Raw genomic sequence first — 19809 nt, forward strand, 5'->3', positions numbered from 1 at the left:
ACGAAATAGATACTCGCTCACAACACCATATCACACTCTCCATTCCTAAACACAGAACATCCTTCTACTCTTCATCTTTCACCGTCTCTGCAGCTCATCTCTGGAACTCTCTACCACAACATGTCAGAGACTGCCGGACATTGTCTAGTTTCAAAAATAAATTAAAATTTCACTTTTTGAATTAGATTCCTTTCAGTTATAAGCCCTTTTCTCTGCGATAGTTTTGTAAAAATATAGGCTATATATTTCTTTCCTTCCTTTCCCCTTTTTGTTCTCTTTATCAGCCAATGAATTTATTATCATAACCTTTTTATCGTAAATTTTATTTAATTTTCGTATTTCTTTTCTTTTTTTATTATTATGTTACATTCCATTTTTATATATTCTTCCTTACGTTTTTCCATATTAACCATTTGTTCTAAATGAGTTGCTTTCACTATATTCCAATGTATTTTACTTTCTTTTTTTCTATTATGGTATTATTTTCATGTTGCTTAGTGTCGATTTTTTATGCTATTATTATTATTTTTTTTTTTTTTGTAATATGTTAGTATTCTGTTCTTTAATTTTTTATTAAATTGTAACTGCTTGTATACTTTGTGACCTGGTAGAGTGTAAGAGAAGGCCCTATGGCCTTAACTCTGCCTGTATAAATAATAATAATAATAATAATAATAATAATAATAATAATAATAATAATAATTATTATTATTATTATTATTATTATTATTATTATTATTATTATTATTATTATTATTGTAGTTATAATCAACGAAAACGTTTCTAAAACTCCTCTAGTATGATAGCTTTAAATTTCGTAAGTGTGATGAGTATACTTTAAAACCGGAACTAAATCTCATGATTTGAAATTCCGGGCCCTAGGGGTTTATCAGGCTACTCGTCTGCGAAACGGGACCTGACTCCAATAGAGGCTGAGGCAGTTGGTCCACCTGTCAGCGTTGGGTTCACGAATACCTTCCAGATCACCTCTCGGATTTGGACATCGTATATTGTCGTAAGGAACACAATGGGCCATATCGTGTTTAAAAAAGGACTCATTCTGGGTCCAGCCCTCTTAAAACTAGCTGCCATCCGACTCTGATGTTAACTATGAGAGGAATTCATATGTTGTGCCCATTTTTAAATTGCAAAGAGTATCATCAGAATTTTAACCAACGAAGTCAACTGTACGTGAATGTAGGAACTTGTGCTATACGGTACAAACGCCATTTTCAGAATTTTCCTCACCACACAATCCCGTAGAATTTCGTAAGGTTAGTTTATATACAGGACTCCCACAAAAAACCTTTCCGGTTTGGAACATGTAACTTATGTTCAATGAAACTCTGATATTTAAAATTGAAACACACAGAAAAAGAAACTCAGAAAGTTTTGTTTTAGTACATTCCATATTATAAGACTGCTGCATAGTAGCATTTGTTAATTGTTGAGACGAAATATCTGCTATGGAAGACAGAAAAGCCTTTCTAACCTTTTGATTTTCATGTTAACCAGTAGTTTTTAAATTTATATGCTAGTACTTGTAATATAAAATAATAGATAAAAGTTTAACTCACTCTTGAAAGAGTAGAACTCGTATTCAGGGGCGGATTCCTGATTTCAAATTAAGAAGTATATAATACAATATGTTTTATGTCTACCACACAATAGATTAGATTAGATTTAACAGGGGTGTTCCTTCTGGCCCAAGCACTGCGACCTATAAGATCTATTGCGCATCCCCTTCTTTCATCCCTTTCAGTCCAAACGTTTCAAGTTCTTGATGAACTGTATCAAACTTTGGACTGGGATCTTTGAGATCTCTTCAAGTTTTGGAAAGTGATTCCCAAAAAAGAGAGATCTTTGTTGAGCAAGCGCATTACAAACGCACAGCAGATGAGTTACTGACTCATCTCCTTGTGAACATCTTATACACAGTGGGTCAGTAATAAGTCCCATCCTGTATAAGTTTTTCTTCAGGGCACAGTGCCCTGTAAGAAATCCTGTTGCCCAAGAGAGCTGTTTTTTGCTAAGTCTCAGCAGTTCATTCGATTTTGTCCTTGCAAGACCTTTGATAAGGGCCTTGCTGTGATTACAGCCCTTAATTGAGTTCCAGTAACTAATATGTCGTCTGTGAGCCCAATCCCTGATGACCTGCTTAATCGGTCTTGAAGATAATCCCAACACAGGTTCTGGTCCTATAAATGGGGTCTCAGCTCCATCTTTAGCAGCCTCATCCGCCCTCTCGTTTCCGTGAATCCCTGCATGTCCTGGCACCCACCTCAGATGAACCGAGTTAGTGTTTGCCAGTGTCATGAGGGTATTCCGGCACTCCAGTACCAGTTTCGACTTGACCAAAGGCGATTCAATCGCCTTTAGTGCCGCCTGGCTATCAGAAAGTATAAGGATGTGTCTACCTGAATAGCCCCTCCTAATACTTTCCCTTACACTGGCTAAGATAGCAAAGACCTCAGCCTGAAAGATAGTGGCGTATTGACCTAGGCTAAAAGAAAGTCTGGTACCATTGCCAAACAATCCAGCCCCGGTTCCTGATTTGGTTTTGGAGCCATCAGTATACCAAACTGGGCCCTTATTGTTAACCAGTTTAGTCCGGTCCTTCCATTCACTACGTTCTGGGTAGGTAACTGTGAACTTTTTGTCAAACAAAACCCTTGGTTCTACGATGTCAGTTTCCATGCTCAGGGCATCACCGACACTCCTATCCCAAGGGAGTTTGAGATGATTAAGGTGTTCAACATTGAACACCTTTGTCTGACGGCAAATTCTGTGAAATGCCTTAAGGGCCTCAGCTTCAATCCAAATATGCAGAGGAGTGAGTCCTATTAGCATTTCAATTGCCGCTGTAGGAGTCGTTCTGAAGGCTCCCGTTACTGAAATGCAGAACACTCTTTGCAACTTATTGAGTTCTGTTCTACAGTTCCTTAATTTAACTCTTGGCCACCACATAAGTGCAGCATAAGAGAGTATAGGTCTAACCATAGTAATGTATATCCAGTACACAATCCTAGGTTTTAGACCCCATGTTTTGCCAAGCATCCTTCTACAGGTCCAAAAGACTCTGTATGCTTTGGCTATACAATAATCTAAATGATCTTTCCAGGTTAATTTCTTGTCTAGAATAAGTCCAAGGTATTTAACCTGTTACCACACAATAAGAATATATACATTTAAATTTACACTTTTTCATTATTTATAAAATACATAACTTTTTAAATTTAATAATATAACTATTTTTCGCAAACCAGCTATAACGGCTGGGAGGATCATCGTGCTAACAATACGATACCTCCATTCTGGTTGGATAATCTTCCACCTTTGCTTCGGCATGCGGACGTGAGGCCAGCAGCCGGCTGGTCGGTCTTGGCTCTTCATGGACTGTAGCGACATGGATTTTTAATAGAAATATTACAATAGCGATATCTTATGCGAAGTTTTACCGTTAGATGACAGGGACGTTCCATGCGGGACAAATTGTTGTAGGGCTATATTATGTCATATGCTACAGTTCATTACGTTATCCCGTTTATTGGTTTTCTGTACGTGTCAAAATTATATGTATATTATTTTGTATAATTCAGTATAATTTAATTTCATTCAGTATTTTCTTACCTCATAATTTAATTTATTTTACAACACATGTTAATGTAAATTTCTCTTAATAATGAGCGATTTCCGTTAAGAGATGGATGGGGAAATGTGAGTATGCATAATATAGTGTTAATTATGTAAATTATGGTTTATTAAACGACGTTCGCAACTGCAGAGGTTATATCAGCGTCGCCGGTGTGTCTGAAATTTGTCCCGCAGGAGTTATACATGTCAGTAAATCTACTAACAAGAGCCTCTCGCATTTAATCACACTTAAACGCCATCGACCTGGGCCGGGATCGAATCCACAACTTTGAGCATAGAAGGCCAGCACTATACCAACTACGCTACCATGGCCGACAATATATACTGTAGATATGAGTAAATTGAATATTTGTGAATCTAAATGAGAAGTTTGAGAACGAGTGCACGAATAAAAAAAATAGAAAATTTGTCTAAGGTGAATATTTCCTCTTTAATAATTAGTATTGTAAGTACCGTGTGCGAAAAATAGGATATCCAGCCACCAGTGTGTTTTTATACAGGGTGATTCACAAGGATTTACCGTCCCTTACGGAGCTTATTTCCGAAGATATTCTGAGCAAAAATGTCATATAAAAATTTGTCTTATTCTCAATACTTTCAGAGTTACACTAATTTGAAATTGTCTGTAAAATACCATTATTCTGGAGTTTTAATGGTAACAAAACATTACAGATAAAGAATGAACTATTCAGAAAAATGATTTCTTTAATTGGCTAAAAATGAAGCTAAAAATGTGTTGTTAATCCCATAGCTACATCGTACAGATTTTTTTTTCGATTTTTAACTACAAAATTACATTTTCTTACGCAATTGTTACAAATCATGCCACTCTTGTAAATTCTTTAAGACTGTACATTATGATGCGTAATTAAACTGTAAAGAATCAAGTTCCAAAAGTCGTATGATTTGTAACAATTTTTGTGATAAGTGCGTAAGAATGATGTAACTTTTAGTTACAAATTGAAAAACAAAATATGTACAAAGCAATTAACAACACATTTTTAGCTTCAGAACATTAGCCAATTAAAGAAATGATACTTCTGAATAGTTCATTCTCTATTCGTAATATTTTTTTACCCTTGAAACGAAAGAAAAAAGAATGTAAATTAAAATATTGAGTCTAGGTCAAATGTACGTATAACATTTTTTGCTCAGAATGTTTTCGAAAATAAGCTCGTAAATGATGGTAAATCCTCGTGAATCACCCTTCATATATGAAGGGGCTATCGGGCTTGAATTCCTCGTATTTTTCCTCTAGTTCGCAAAAGATCAAATGCAATTTTTAATAGGATGATAAAATATTATCGAAGTAGTATCACGATTATTCATGAGTTTTGTAGGTTAAGGACATGCAGTTTTGAATATGAAGGATAATTTTGAAAATTTGAATTTAAAACATGATTTTTAATATTTAGTCTACATTAAAGGCATTATTCACGAAATGGATTTTTGGAGTCAAGGTTCCCTCACTTCCTTATTTTATACATAGACTAGTCTATATTATTTATAGACCTATATATTTTTTCACTACTGTTCGTCCTGGATAATAATCATCCCAGTTAATCGAGAGTTTGCTGTAGGCCTAGTGTCGTCCCATTGTAAAATGCAGGTGTAAACTTCGAAGACTTCCAGAAGCATGGAATATAATCTAAGCTAACTTAGCTTGCTGTCGAGGTTGCATATGTTTTGATTCCAATTTTACTTTGCCCTCTTCCAGAATTAAACTGTAGCCAGCAATTCCTTACTTGAAGTAGTTCTTTTTGTTTAATAGCACTTTTGAGGCGCAATTTAATTAGTTATATTTTTTAAGGTTGAAAGCAAATATTCAGAAACTTTCGGAACCTGATTGAAGGCAAAAATCTTTCCCTGGTTTTTACATACAGGAACACAAAAAAACAACAATTTTTCATTTTTAGTTGTTTTTAAGAATACTGAATATACAAATACACTACGTAAATCCTTATTGTTTATATATTGGAAGCAAATGCACACGCAAAGCGCATCACCCAAAGTACACTCGCGCGCTATCTGTTGGTGGTAGTTCAGGATATCCCTGTTGTCAAAATATTACTACTATGATTAAATACTGTAGCAGTGTTGCATTTTGGTTCAAACATTCTTAAAGAATTCATACCTTTTGGTTCATAAATATGAGAATACAATTCAAAGTTATTTCGATTTTTATGTACGAATTTTATTAATACAATATGATAAATTTGTCTTATAATAAGTGTCAAGCGATATTTTCGGACAAGGTTAGGATAATGCATTTCTAAGAGGAAATAACAGAACGCCCACCAATAAGCTAGGAAACAGTTGAGCGTGTCCGTGAAAGTTTATCACGTAGTCGGCGAAAATCAACCCTCACAGACGCAAGTACCTGTAAATACCGAAGTTGACTCTGTGGAAGATGCTGCGCAGGTGGTTGTGCAAGGCCCTAAATTCAGAGGACAATATTAGTCTCCACGTTCTCCAGATTTAACACCTCTTTATTTTTTTATGTGAGGTAAAGCTAGGATGTACGTTAGGGTGGAGTGAAAAATGAAGTATATGGAATCAAAATGTAATACCAGGGAAAAGTTGTGGGTTGATACAATAAACGACAATGCAAAATATAGTTTCTCTAGATTAATATTTAGAAGTGCCCCAAGAGCATTATATTTTGAAATTTTCACAAAATTTTGAAGTTGAGATTTTTTAGCGAGAGAAATTCTTCACTGATTTAATCTGAATAGGATACCAGGAACATGTTAAAAAACACATGTTAAAAGACTGCATAGTTTTAGTCCCCTGTTGTTTCATCTTGTAGTGACACAGAAACCTCAATTTATAAGAAAATTGGGAATAATCACAAAACTGTTAGGTATGACATAATTAATATAATAAAATTAATGGAAATTTATTCTTCTTATGTTCAGTGTATTTAAATCAGAATATATCTAATTAATACAAGAAATCTGACCTCCTACGATATATTCGCAATACCAGAGGGGGCTGAACTCATCACAATTACCTATTTATCATGACATAATGAAATATTATCTATGGGTAAAAAATGAATTAAAATCTGACATCAAATCAAAAGCATCTACTGTTGGAGAGATTTGAGAAAGAGTTGCTATCAAAACTAAGGAAAATCAGATAAAGGTATAAATTCCGAAAGTCAGTCATACAAGAATATCACAGCTGATTCATACTTACCATGATCAATACACAAACTTAATAAAGACATGGTGACGACAACTAAAATGACAACATTGAAAAATTCAAAGGAGAAGCAAACAAACTATTCCATATATGCATTTGCAAATCCAATATATATATATATATATATATATATATATATATATATATATATATATATACAATAATAGTAAACTGCCCCCCCCCCATTGAGGGTAGCCCTTACGGACTCAGTATATCCTCAAAAAAAATTATTATATACTATGTAAACATAGATATTAAATTTTAAAGAAGGGAAACAAAGAAAAGGCCGTGATAAATTACAATTGCTATTAATGTGGCACCATGTGATTAATTAGGATTTGGCAGGATTTTTTAAACACAATTGAGGCACTCAGAAGCAAAGTGATACAAGTGACATTTAGTCAGTTTTGAGATAAGTGACTTTGAAGTTGAAACGGAAATGAAAAAATCTGTTGCAGGACTATGTTGCTGTAAATTTATAGTTGTATATGTTGGTACCTATATTTTTTAACTTCAAAATAGAAATTATCTATTCTAAAACAGTTTAGGTAAAATAGGGTCCTAAAGTCACTTGTATTATTTTGCCACGAAAATATTGTTGTGGAAAAGTAATATAAGTGCAAGGATTTTCAGTAATTTTTATATTATTTAAAACAAGAACAAGGACATTGCTTACAACATTGAAACATTTCTTTCTTAATAGCACTTGAGCTTTATTATTATCATATTATAACAAAAAATGTGTCTGTATAACCGAAAGAATCAATCAATCAATCAATCTTCTTAATGTATCCAGTTGTTTGCTGACAACATAAAATCAACTATAGTCCACTGTAGTATTTTCAGTTCTTCTTTTTCATAGTAAATTAGGGGTATTTTGATCGGTGTTCATTATAGACGCCTGTTGCTACTGGACAGAGTTGGGGTGTAGTCAATATATACTCCAGAGCTGTGTCTTCTGCAACTGATACTGATGATTTTAATTTACTTCTTCTGTGTTTATGGATGGACAGTATAGAAGAATGTGTTCCAGATCTTCATCATGATTATTACACCACAGACAAGTAGGAGTATCAGAAAGGTGAAATTGTGTTACAATGTGACCTGTTCTGGCGCTTGTTAAAAATGTTTGAACATGTCTGGGCAAATTTCTGTAAATTTCCAGGTCATTCGGTTTCTTTTTAACGGACTGTAAAATTTTTCCTTTGTCAGAAAAGAGCCAATTGTTGATCCATAAGTTTATAAAATAAAATTTTACTGAAGTAAAAGTATTGGATAGAGATATCACTTGAAGAGGTCTTGGTTGTAAATATGTTGCATGTTTCGCAATGTTATCGACTTTCTCGTTTCCAGGTAGACCACAATGACTAGGTATCCATTGAAATTTTATTTTCTTTTGGAGTTTTTTTAGTTCACTTAGTTATTTCTGAATTGGAATAATTCTATGTGCGTATAGGTGTGTTACATATTTGATTATATTGAATATAGCCCCATTGAAGTCGGTAAGTATTCAAATAGATATTTCAGAAGTTTGAGTAACACACTGAAGAGCAGCATCAATAGCTAGCAATTCAGTGTCAAGACTGGAGGAGGCTGAACATGGTATGAAGTAATTTTCTTGATATTTTGGAATATAATACCTTACTCCTGATGTTCCTTCATCAGGGTTTAGAGATTCATCTGTATAAATTTGAAGGTAATCCTATATGAGCTGCAGAGTAGTTCCATGGCATCTAATTTAAAAATGTATGGAGGATCATTTTTGAAATGATTTCATGGAATTTGTAGGCAATGTTCTGGAATTATCCACTTTCATGGAGGAATTTCATTTACAACTGGAGTTTTAGCAATGAGTGTGTCTGTGATATAGACTGGTATTTCTTCTTTATTTATTTTGTAGAAATTACGTAGGATATTTTCTGACAGTTTGAAGAACATCTGAGATATGGATGAGGCTTGCAAGTTTAAATGTATTTTTAGATCCTTTTTTAATACATAGTGTCTGATTGGTTGAATATTATATTCAATTTCTAGGGCAACTGTTGATGTGGTTTTTGGTACTCCGAAAGAAGAGGGCTGAGAAAATTTCAAATTTTAAATGAAATTCAGCCTTAGTCGCTGTTCATTACATCACTAGCCTCATCTAATGAAGTCACATCTCTCTCTGCTGAAACATCTATATTTCTGTCATGAAGTGCATCTGTAGTGTTCCTACCGCGAATATTCCTTCAACTTCCTCTTCCACGCACTTTTCCACGTCCTACAGTTCTTATTATAGGCCCATCCTAATGCTTCAGGTAATCAAGGAAAGAGTGGGATGTATTTCATTAGCTATTGCAAGTTGCTCCACTTAGCAAAAGTTATCCTTATTGGATCACTGTATAGTTGGTCCAGCTCAATGTGTGCAGGCCTTGCACGAAGATGTTTCGAATATGTAATCTATTACCTCTCTCCATTATGGCAAATGAATTAGTCATACACAGAAGAAACGCAACAACAATATGTAAACAACGCACTTGTATTAGTTTGCCTCTCAGTCAAAACTCTGTATGCATTGTAATACAAGTTTAAGGCCAACATGGAGCAGCACACTTTTTCTCTGAACAGAAGTGACGTTAAAGATTTAGAATATATACTTATCTCACTTTTTAAAAAAAGTCACTTATATTACTTTGCTTCTGAGTGCCTCAATTATCACAATGTCATCCCTCAGAGATGTGGGCAGAGCAAACTGCCGTCGAAATTCTTCGAAAAAAGCTGGTATAGTCCCTCGAGCACCTATGAGCAAGCCGAATATCTCAACGTGAATTAAGGCATATTTCAGCTTGAAATAGTTGGCTGTAGGCTCATAGATCGACTTCTTCTCAAGGTGGACCTCGGCTGACTGATGACATTCTACTAAAGGATGCTAATTGGACCTGTTCATTTAGTTACCACTCAGAAAGAAATGGAAAAAGGAAACAAGAATAAATTCTAATTAAATATAGTAAATGGGCTGAAATGGAATTTTTGTCATATTTTGTGTAAAATACTATATATTTTGTCGCATTGGATCCCCTCAGAAATACTGTATACTGCAACCCCAATTTAGAGTCTTCCAAATAAAGTTTAAATATGTGTTTTACAGCAATTCATTAGCTATGTAATGAAAAACAAAGTAATAGGAGAAAAATATAAAGAGGCAAAAAAATATATAATTTTAAGAAACTTCAAAGCCCTTGTGGCACCTACTGTAAAAATTAAATATAGATACTCCATATTTTTCGCATACCGGTACAGATTTTTGCAACTATTACATTTAGAAAACAGATAAAAAAAATTCATGTATAGATTCACTCCACTCTAATGCACAGTTTCCCTGGAAAAGAATGAGAAGATTGAATATTCCTAAGTCTCAGATGATCAGAGACCAGAGCACTAATACACAAGATAACGAATACTGAGTTACTTAGATTCAGGCTATTTGGTTTGTTACTAGCATCGTTCCAAAATTCACTTCAAAAACTGCAAAAAATATGATAATATTACGTAAATAAAAGATTAATATATACATAAATCGTGTAGTTAAATCGACAATGGACCTTCATGACTAGATCGACACTCCGCACAGAAAAGAAAGCTTTCATGTCGTTTCAATAGCTCAGACGATAAGACTTCTGCGTGTTGTGTAGATGAGTGCGAGTTCGATTCTTAGTCTACGCAACGATTTTTTTTGTCTAAATAACGTTGAAATAGCTATGTCACGTTGAAATAGAGTTTTACAAAGTCCTGAGATTAAGTGTTAATGATCGAAAACAACACAAAATTACAAGTTATAATATTATAAACTTTAATCTAATGAATGCATTTATACACAAACACATATACAATGTAAATTCATATATATATATATATTAAAAACTAACAATTAAAATGAAATTAAAAAATATTCCTAAGTCACACAGACAAACTTTTACAAAGGTTTAGAGTCCTTAGGCTATGTCATTTGTTGAGTAATTATTACAATATTTTATTAGTAGCTTTCCCATATGTGTAATAAATGCACTCGCACAAAACAATTTTTGTTAAAAGTGTGGCTTTGGATTATTTCATTCTCACCCCTTCAGTTGATTTAAACTATTTTATCTATGTGTTTGCAATAGTGTTTAATTTAATGTGCATTAAATTTCATTCATGTTATGATTGAATGAAAAAGCACTGTTGCAGTTATTGACTAATTACATATATTAATACTAATTATTAAATGCATCTGTTAAGCAACCAATTGCAGTATCTTTTGCAAAATCTTGAATGTTTATGTTGTCAATATTTCTGTGCTATATATTATAAGACGTTAAAAGAATTTGCAATAGATTTCGGATCCTCTACTTTATAATCACCGGTTTTAATGGAAAAATATTTTCTTTCTTAGGATATCTACAAATTTAACATAAATAATATTCCGAATAGCTTTAATTGCATTATCTGAATTTTGTACTTTTCTATTCAAATGTGTTCTATTTCCCTCTTTCATAATTTTTGATAAATTACACTGTATTTCTTGTAGTATTTAAGAACATGAGGATCATTACATTGTAACTCATTACATATAGATTCTTCTTTTTAATACATGAGATTTTTAAGTCCCTGCGTTATCTACATGTTTTTATTTTTGAATTTTTTCACAACATTGGAGAACAACTGGTCGAGGTGGGTTCGTCCAAGTGGTGACCGGGGGGTGCAATGGTGGCTCTCGTGCTCTTCTTTTCGGCCATTTCTCGTCCTATCACCAACCACTCCTCTTCGTTCTCTCTTCTTTTTCATCACTATTTCTCTCTGCCGGCCGCCATTGCATGCGGAACGCCCACCACATCATCACAGCCATTTTCACCTCTCCATCCCCGCTGTTTTTGTTCTTGCCACGTCCGCCACCATGACGGGATTTGTTAACAATGCCTGATGAGGCTTTATTCTTCTTCCCCTTCTAATTCTTATATCTATTATTAGGTTAAGTTTCTTAGGTTTATAACTCCCGCCTCACCAGCGGGGATCTTTCCTATCTCCATGGTCCTGTCCCACGGTTTCGAGCGCGACTTCCAACTTGTGTGGCCCGACAGGGCGCCCAGCAACGAAGCAATAGTGGAACCTTCATACTGCCCCTATATGCAAGTCTAGGTGCGGAGCCCGGACCAGTAGTCATGTACACTCACGTAGAACCCCAATGGGGGTCCGGAGCGACTTAAACGTCCCGGTGACCGACTCTGCTCGCCGGGGCGGATATATCGCTCCGACGTGTTACCGCTGACGTATGGGTGTCGCAGTGTAATCAACCACAAGTCCCCTGAAGCTGCGTGCGGTCTCGGATTGCTCCGGCTTTGGGAGGGTCGGTCGGAGTTAGCCGCAGTAGTCTGGCACTTGTATTCGGTGTAGAGTGGGGAGCCACGGGCGGTTATTCCCGTGGTAGGGGTATAAAACTGCGACACGCCTCTGGTGTAAGATTTGCCATTAGGTGTGTAATGACCAGTTTGAAGGGTAACTTGCGTGAAGTGGGTTGCTTGGGATCGGGCTGTGGGGGGGTCCCCACGGCCGGCACAGACCGCGAAGAATTCTTAGGTGTCTTTTTCTTTCGCCCCCCCGGTGGCAGGCTGACGCTGACAGTTCCGTAGGGGGGCCAGTTCAAAATGGCCTCTTCGCGCTCCTCTTCTCCTTCCTCAGAAAAAAATAATAAAAAACAGAAGACAGGAATTGATACGACTGGTGGTCAAATTTTGACGAAAATTGCTATGGACTTGGACCCTGAGAAAGTAACTGTCAAAGTGCCGCCTCCGAAGTTTATCAGTATCACCTTGGACGGAACAGAAAAGACAATGAAAAACATTAGTCCATTTTACGTGAGACGCGCACTCGACGGACTCGTTGGGAAGGTCAAAAATGCAACTCGACTCCGCAACGGTAGTCTCCTCGTCGAGACGGTATCTCCAAAACAGAGTGAGACGCTGTTGAAAGCGAAGTTGCTAGGGCCTTACCCTATTAAGTCGAACGGCACTCCTCGCTGAACACCACGCGGGGAGTAGTGCATACGGATTCTCTGGACGGTATGTCTGATGAAGAGATCCAACTAGAACTGGCGGAACAGTCTGTGTCCAAGGCTTACCGTTTATTACGTAAGCGGGACGGACAGACTATTCCGCTGAGCACTGTCTTTTTGACCTTCGAAAAGCCTGTCCTACCAGAATACATCCTTGTCGGGTACGAGCGTGTCCCAGTTCGTGCGTATGTGCCGAACCCAATGCGGTGCTTTAGGTGCCAACTGTTCGGACATACGCAAAAACGTTGCACAAACAACATCGTATGTGCAAGGTGCGGCGGTTCCGACCATGGGGAATCCCCGTGTGCCAGTGCCGAGCATTGTGTGAATTGTGCTGGGGACCACGCCTCCAATTCTAAGAATTGCCCGAAGTATATGGTAGAGAAGGATATCCAAGAACTGAGAGTCCGAGAAAATATTATGGTTTCGAGGCGCGTAAGCGTATTTTAGATGAACAGAAAAAGGCGACGGAAAAGTCCTATGCAGCAGTTTTGCAAAAGGCAACACAAGCAATAGATGTATTTACGCAAACGCCACCTCTTGTTAGTATACCTGGGAAGCGTATTGAAAGCGCAACCCAGACGTATGTAGACGTTGCCACTCAGACTGCTGAGTCAGACGACTCGTGTGGCCTTGACATAAGGCCTTATATTCCAAAAAAGATTATGACCGTGGCGACAGAGAAAGACTCTACGCCTGGTAGATCGCCGCGACGTCGCGCTCACTGTTCTGGTGACGGGTCGAGATCACGGTCTCGATCAAGATCACGATCGGGCGTGCGGCGATCTGCGAGCGAATCCCCACGGTCGAAGACCAAGCAGTCTCTGTCAACGGCACGAAATCCTAGAAAGGATAAGAAGAGAAAATCACCCGTCAAGCCACCATGATAATTTAGGTCCACATAATGACTGATATCATACAATGGAATGTGAACGGTGTACGCAGCAGATATGCAGAACTACAGCAATTGATCTATCGTGAGAACCCTGCTATTTTATGTCTACAGGAGACACACCTCCGACCTGAACATTCCCTGAAAATCTCTGGATACAATGTTTACCGGTATGACCATCTTGCCGGTATTCGTGCTAACGGAGGTTGTGCCCTCCTTCTCCGCCAGAATATCTTTTCCTCTGTTCTAAACATTAACAGTCCTCATCAATGCATAGCTGCCAGAGTAACTTTACCTACCATACAGTTTTCAATAGTCTCCGTTTATATGCCCCCAGATACACCCTTTACAGTACTTCAAATTCAACATATTCTTTCACAGGTCCCTGCACCATATCTCTTGGTGGGGGATTTCAATGCATCCCACCACTCTTGGGGCTCAAATTCCGATGACGACAGAGGAAATAAAATAGCAGAGGTATGTACCCGTCTAAATCTTGTTACCCTGAATTCAGGGGACGCAACACACCTTTCCTTGGCTTATGGTACATACTCTATGATAGATATCTCCATTTGTAGCCCAGTTTTGTCCACGCATTTCGAATGGTCTGTGATTCACGATCTACATGGTAGTGACCACTACCCCATCCGAATGCGTATGTCCGCTTTACGTCCTGCGGAATCTCGATCTCCAAACTGGGTTATTAAAAAGGCGGACTGGGTCGGATTTTCGGAGTCCATATCATTCTATGATAACGGACATGAAAGTGTGGACTCCGTAGTAGACCATTTCTCAAATATGGTTATCAAGTCAGCGGAATTATCTATCCCCCGGTCGTCCTGCAGGCCAAAACGCTTCTCTGTCCCCTGGTGGTCGGATACCTGCAGAGATGCAATCCGAGACCGCCGATGTGCCTTACGCCAATTTGAGCGCCATCCGACCCAAGAAAATTTTGTCCAGTTTAAACATCTTCGAGCAAAAGCTCGTCGCATTGTATGCGATGCTAAGAAGACGTCCTGGACAAACTACGTCAATTCAATGAAAAGGAATGTCCCATCTAACATCGTATGGGACAAAGTCCGTCGAATAATGGGGAAACGTAGTTCTGTAATTCCGGGAATAATAAACAATGGATTAACGATCACCAGTCCAATAGAAATTGCAGAAATATTCGCTACCTCGTTCGCACAGATTAGCAGCTCAAATAATTATGACCCGGAATTTCTGAAAATCAAAGATGCTGCGGAAAAACGAAACCTCAATTTTATATCAGATAATACAGAGTATTACAATACACCGTTCACATCCGAGGAGCTGGAGGCGGCACTAGACACATCCCCTGATACCTCCCCTGGTCCTGATAACATCCATAACCGAATGCTTCGCCATCTTCCGCCTGCTGGAAAATCCTTTCTTCTGGCAATGTATAACAGAATCTGGACTGAGGGAGTGTTCCCATCTGCTTGGCGTTCCGCCATTGTAATCCCCGTCCAGAAACCAGGAAAGGATCCTTCTTTGTCTGGAAGCTACAGACCAATTTCTCTCACCAGCTGCGTATGCAAGGTTATGGAAAGAATGATAAGCAAACGCCTGATGTGGGTACTCGAATCGGAAAACCGATTATCTAACATCCAATGTGGTTTTCTTAAGCACAGATCCGCCGCAGACCATCTTGTTCGGCTAGAGACCGCCATTAGAGATGCTTTCCTCAAGAAGGAACATCTTGTGGCGGTCTTCTTTGATCTAGAAAAGGCTTACGATACCACATGGCGGTATGGCATTCTGCAAACTCTGCATGACTGGGGACTTCGTGGTAGTCTACCAACGTTTATTGCGAAGTTCATGGCAGAGCAGTATTTCCGAGTTCGAGTAGGCACCACACTATCTAACGAACACCTCCAAGAAAACGGCGTTCCGCAGGGTTCTGTATTAAGCGTTCTTCTTTTCTGCATTGCGATCAATGGAATTGCCCACTGTGTGGGTAACCGAGTATCTTCTCTGTTGTACGTTGATGACTTCAGTTTATATTACAGCTCCCGATATCTTCCGTCAATCGGTCGACATTTGCAGCTGGTCATCAACGTACTATCAGAATGGGCTGTTCGCAATGGCTTTAAATTTTCCACTCAGAAGACGCAGTGTGTCCACTTTTACAACCAACGTGGACTACATCCACATCCCGAACTGCGTCTCAATGGAGTGGAATTGCAATATACAGACACTGCGAGATTCTTGGGCCTTATCTTTGATTATAAGTTAACGTGGGAGGCGCATATACGTGATTTGAGAAGGCGTTGCGAGAAATCCTTAAATATTTTACGCCTTTTGTCAGGGGTCCGATGGGGTGCAGACCGTACAGTGCTTTTACGCCTTTACCGAGCTCTTATTCGATCAAAGCTGGATTATGGGTGTTTTATTTATGGCTCAGCAAATAACTCTAAATTACGTCTTTTAGATACTGTACATTACCATGGGATACGACTCGCTACAGGGGCCTTCCGAACCAGTCGGATAGCGAGCTTGTATTGTTAAGCAGGAGAACCATCACTGTATCGGCGACGTCATATTTTGTTGTGCTCATATGCTGTTAAGCTCCGCTCGCAGCCTGAGCACAACTCTTACGACTCTTTCCATCATTCGTCTCTTTACGGCCGATACAGTGAAAATCCACGGAGACCTCGTCCAGCAGGTGTGCGGTTTCGTGAACTGCTCTCTGAGCTGGATATACATCTACCATCAGTCCGCACACTGGAGTATACCACCACTCCACCGTGGATTATGCGACGTCCCATGTTTGATATAAGTCTGAGCCGCTGTTTTAAGAATTTTACACCAGCTTTTGTTCATAGACTTCGTTTTAGTGAACTTTTATCCCGATATCCAAATTATTCATTAGTTTTTACTGACGGATCCCGGATAAATGATTGTGTTGGTTGTTCCTTCGTTACAAATGGAGAGATATTTAAATACAGACTAAGCCAATATACTAGTGTTTTTACTGCTGAACTCTATGCTTTTTACAGAGTTTTATTGTTTTTAATTAGGCAACCTCGGGGCAGATTCCTCATCTGTTCCGACTCTTTAAGTGCCATCCAGTCCTTGCAGTCTTTTAATTGTGATGATCCGCTTGTCTTAAGAACTCAGCAACTGTTCCATACTCTCCTTTGCTCTGATTATGAGATTGGAGTAGTGTGGATTCCTGGCCATGTAGGGATAGCAGGAAATGAGGCCGCGGATGCTGCAGCCAGGGCTGGCGCACTGGATGGCTCTCTGGTATATTGGCGCGAGAGGTGGCAGGACATTCGAAACTACTTGAAATATAAAATTTGGCGGGAATGGGAAGGAGAATGGTCTGCACAAGAGGGAAACAGATTACGAAATATAAAGAATACTGTTAGAGTTTGGGATTCGTCTACAAGAGCGTCGCGACACGAGGAGGTTTTACTCACCCGGTTGAGGATTGGCCATTGTCATCTGACACACGGCCATCTCCTACGTGGCGAACCTCAGCCGGAGTGCGATATGTGCCATGTTCCACTTACGGTGGAACACTTTTTATTGCGTTGCAGGAAATATGACCATGCACGGAGGCAATATGGAATTCGGCCGACATTACGTGACGCTCTTGGAAATGATTTTAATTGTGCAAATGCAGTTCTGAGATTTTTATCAAATACAGGTTTGGATAAGGTGATTTAGTTTTTTATTGATCCGTTTTACTCATCCTCCGGACCCTTTACATCCGGAGGTTACATTTGTTGTTTTATATTTGATTTTACATTGTTGACATTTCGGACTTTATACATCCGAATATTTTATAAAATTTTATGGTTTTAAAATAAGATTGACAAGTTATCTTTGGTGGCCTTAGTTTTATTGTTTTATTTGTTCGTCTTGAATACCACCTAGTGTGGTAGAATTGCTCACTTTTATGATTCTGTAGAAATCACCTTATGTATACTGCATTTGTGTGCCTCGTTTTATCGTGACAACGCTTTTTAGTTCTTTTAGCACTCTGATTATTATATTATTTATGTATTTGTTACATTAAGAATTTTAGATAAGGGCGCAAATAGCCATAGTAGCTGACGCGCCCTTCTTAAACCCTACTACTACTACTACTACTTGGAGAATATCTACTGAAGTGATTCTGAAATTAAGTGAAAAATACAGTACATTTATTCATAATATCAGTAGTACCAGTAACATATACGTTTTTCCAAGATTCATTTTGTACACATAAATGAAAATAATCACTAGATACAGCATTTACGACACTTTTTTAGTTTTTTAATTAATATTTTCAAATTGTTCAGTAACATTGGAAACAGGATTTGTTCATCATGTTCATACAAGCCATTGATTATAAGTGCTGTCGAATAGCAATTCAGTCTAATTGTGTACAACACCTTCATCAATGGCTGTGCTACTTCAGCTTGTATGCTGGTGGGAAAATGACTCTAAAACTGAGGTTTTAAGTTTCAAGGAGTGAATTTAATTTACTTTTACGGAAAAGTTCCGAGAGATAATCTATGTTTATGTCACTACAGATCACAAATCCCATATGAGATTTCTAAAGTCTTTTGTTTAAAAATTCAATGTTTGCTATAAATATTAATAAATATTAAGAAATATGAATGGAGAAGTTACATTCCTCGGCAAGATTTGAACTTTCGATTTTGGTTTTTCGTCCAACGCATAAGCACGGACCTATTCAATGCTCATGTTACTAACCTACAATTTAGCTGTAGCAATATAGTGTCATAACTTGGGGTTTGTTTACTTAATGTAATTAGATTTAATTTGATTAGTTTCGCAACAATTGGACTTCTTGTTATATCTTGTTATTAAATATTTAATTCAGGGTTGATTTATTAATTCTTACTGTACAAGATGCCCCTTAGCCTATTTCTATAATTCTATATCACGTTGAATAGTCATTTTCTAGACTAAAGTATTATAGTTATCCCTCATTTCTCATCTTAATGGCGAACCGACGTGACATGTGACAGCGAGTTGTAGCTCTAGTTGAGGCTGGATATGGGCCTAGATCCGCTGGCCGTTTGGTCGGTGTTTCTGGAAGTACAGCCGAGAGGTGGGTTCATCGTTACCAAAATTCAGGGGAGGTCGGAAATCGCGCTATTCCTGGGCGTCCGCGGATTTCTTCATTGGAAGAGGATGCTCTCTTATTCGAAACATTTCGACAGGACCCCATTCGGACTGCTAACGAAATAAGAGCAGCATCTAGCTTTCCCGGTTCTTCACAGACTGTGATCAGGAGGTTGAGGAACCGCGATATTAGGAGCCGGAGGGCTGCGCAAATGGAAATATTGGGGGAAGCACAAGCTGTCGACCGTCTTCCCTTCGCTACCAATCGAGTGGATTTCGATTGGAGAGTTGAAATTTTCTCCGACGAAACAACCATATCGAGTGATTACGAAGGTCCTGTCCGTGTCTATCGTGAGGATGGTCTTCGACATGATCAGCGTTATGTGCACTGACGTGAAAGATCGGGGCGCTTTAGCATATCGTGTTCGGAGTGGATGTCTTACGATGGACTTGGCATTATAGAACGCATCAATGGCCGGTTTAATGCGGGAACTTACGAGCACATTCTGGAAAATATATTACTTCCTTCCACCCCTAGAACGTTTTCCCGAAGGAACATTGCTGTTCCAGGAGGATAACCATCCCGAGCACTATGCCGCAAGCATTCAAAGATGGTTTCAAAGGAGACCCGAGATCGAAATCATTAATTGGCCTGCGAAGTCACCTGATTTGAATGTCATCGAAAATTTATGGGCGGAATTGAAAAAGAGAAAGATAGCCACCTATGCCCACCGACGCCCTCGAAATCGAGACGAATAAAATTGTGGCATCAAGTTGTTGACACCTGGGAAGATCTCGCCGGGGATCAGAACTTATTCTACAATGTCGTGACATCCATACCAGATCTACTTGGAGCTGTGATAGAAGCTAATGGCATGTG

Source organism: Periplaneta americana, chromosome 4 (assembly GCF_040183065.1).
Source record: "Periplaneta americana isolate PAMFEO1 chromosome 4, P.americana_PAMFEO1_priV1, whole genome shotgun sequence".
NCBI lineage: Eukaryota > Metazoa > Arthropoda > Insecta > Blattodea > Blattidae > Periplaneta > Periplaneta americana.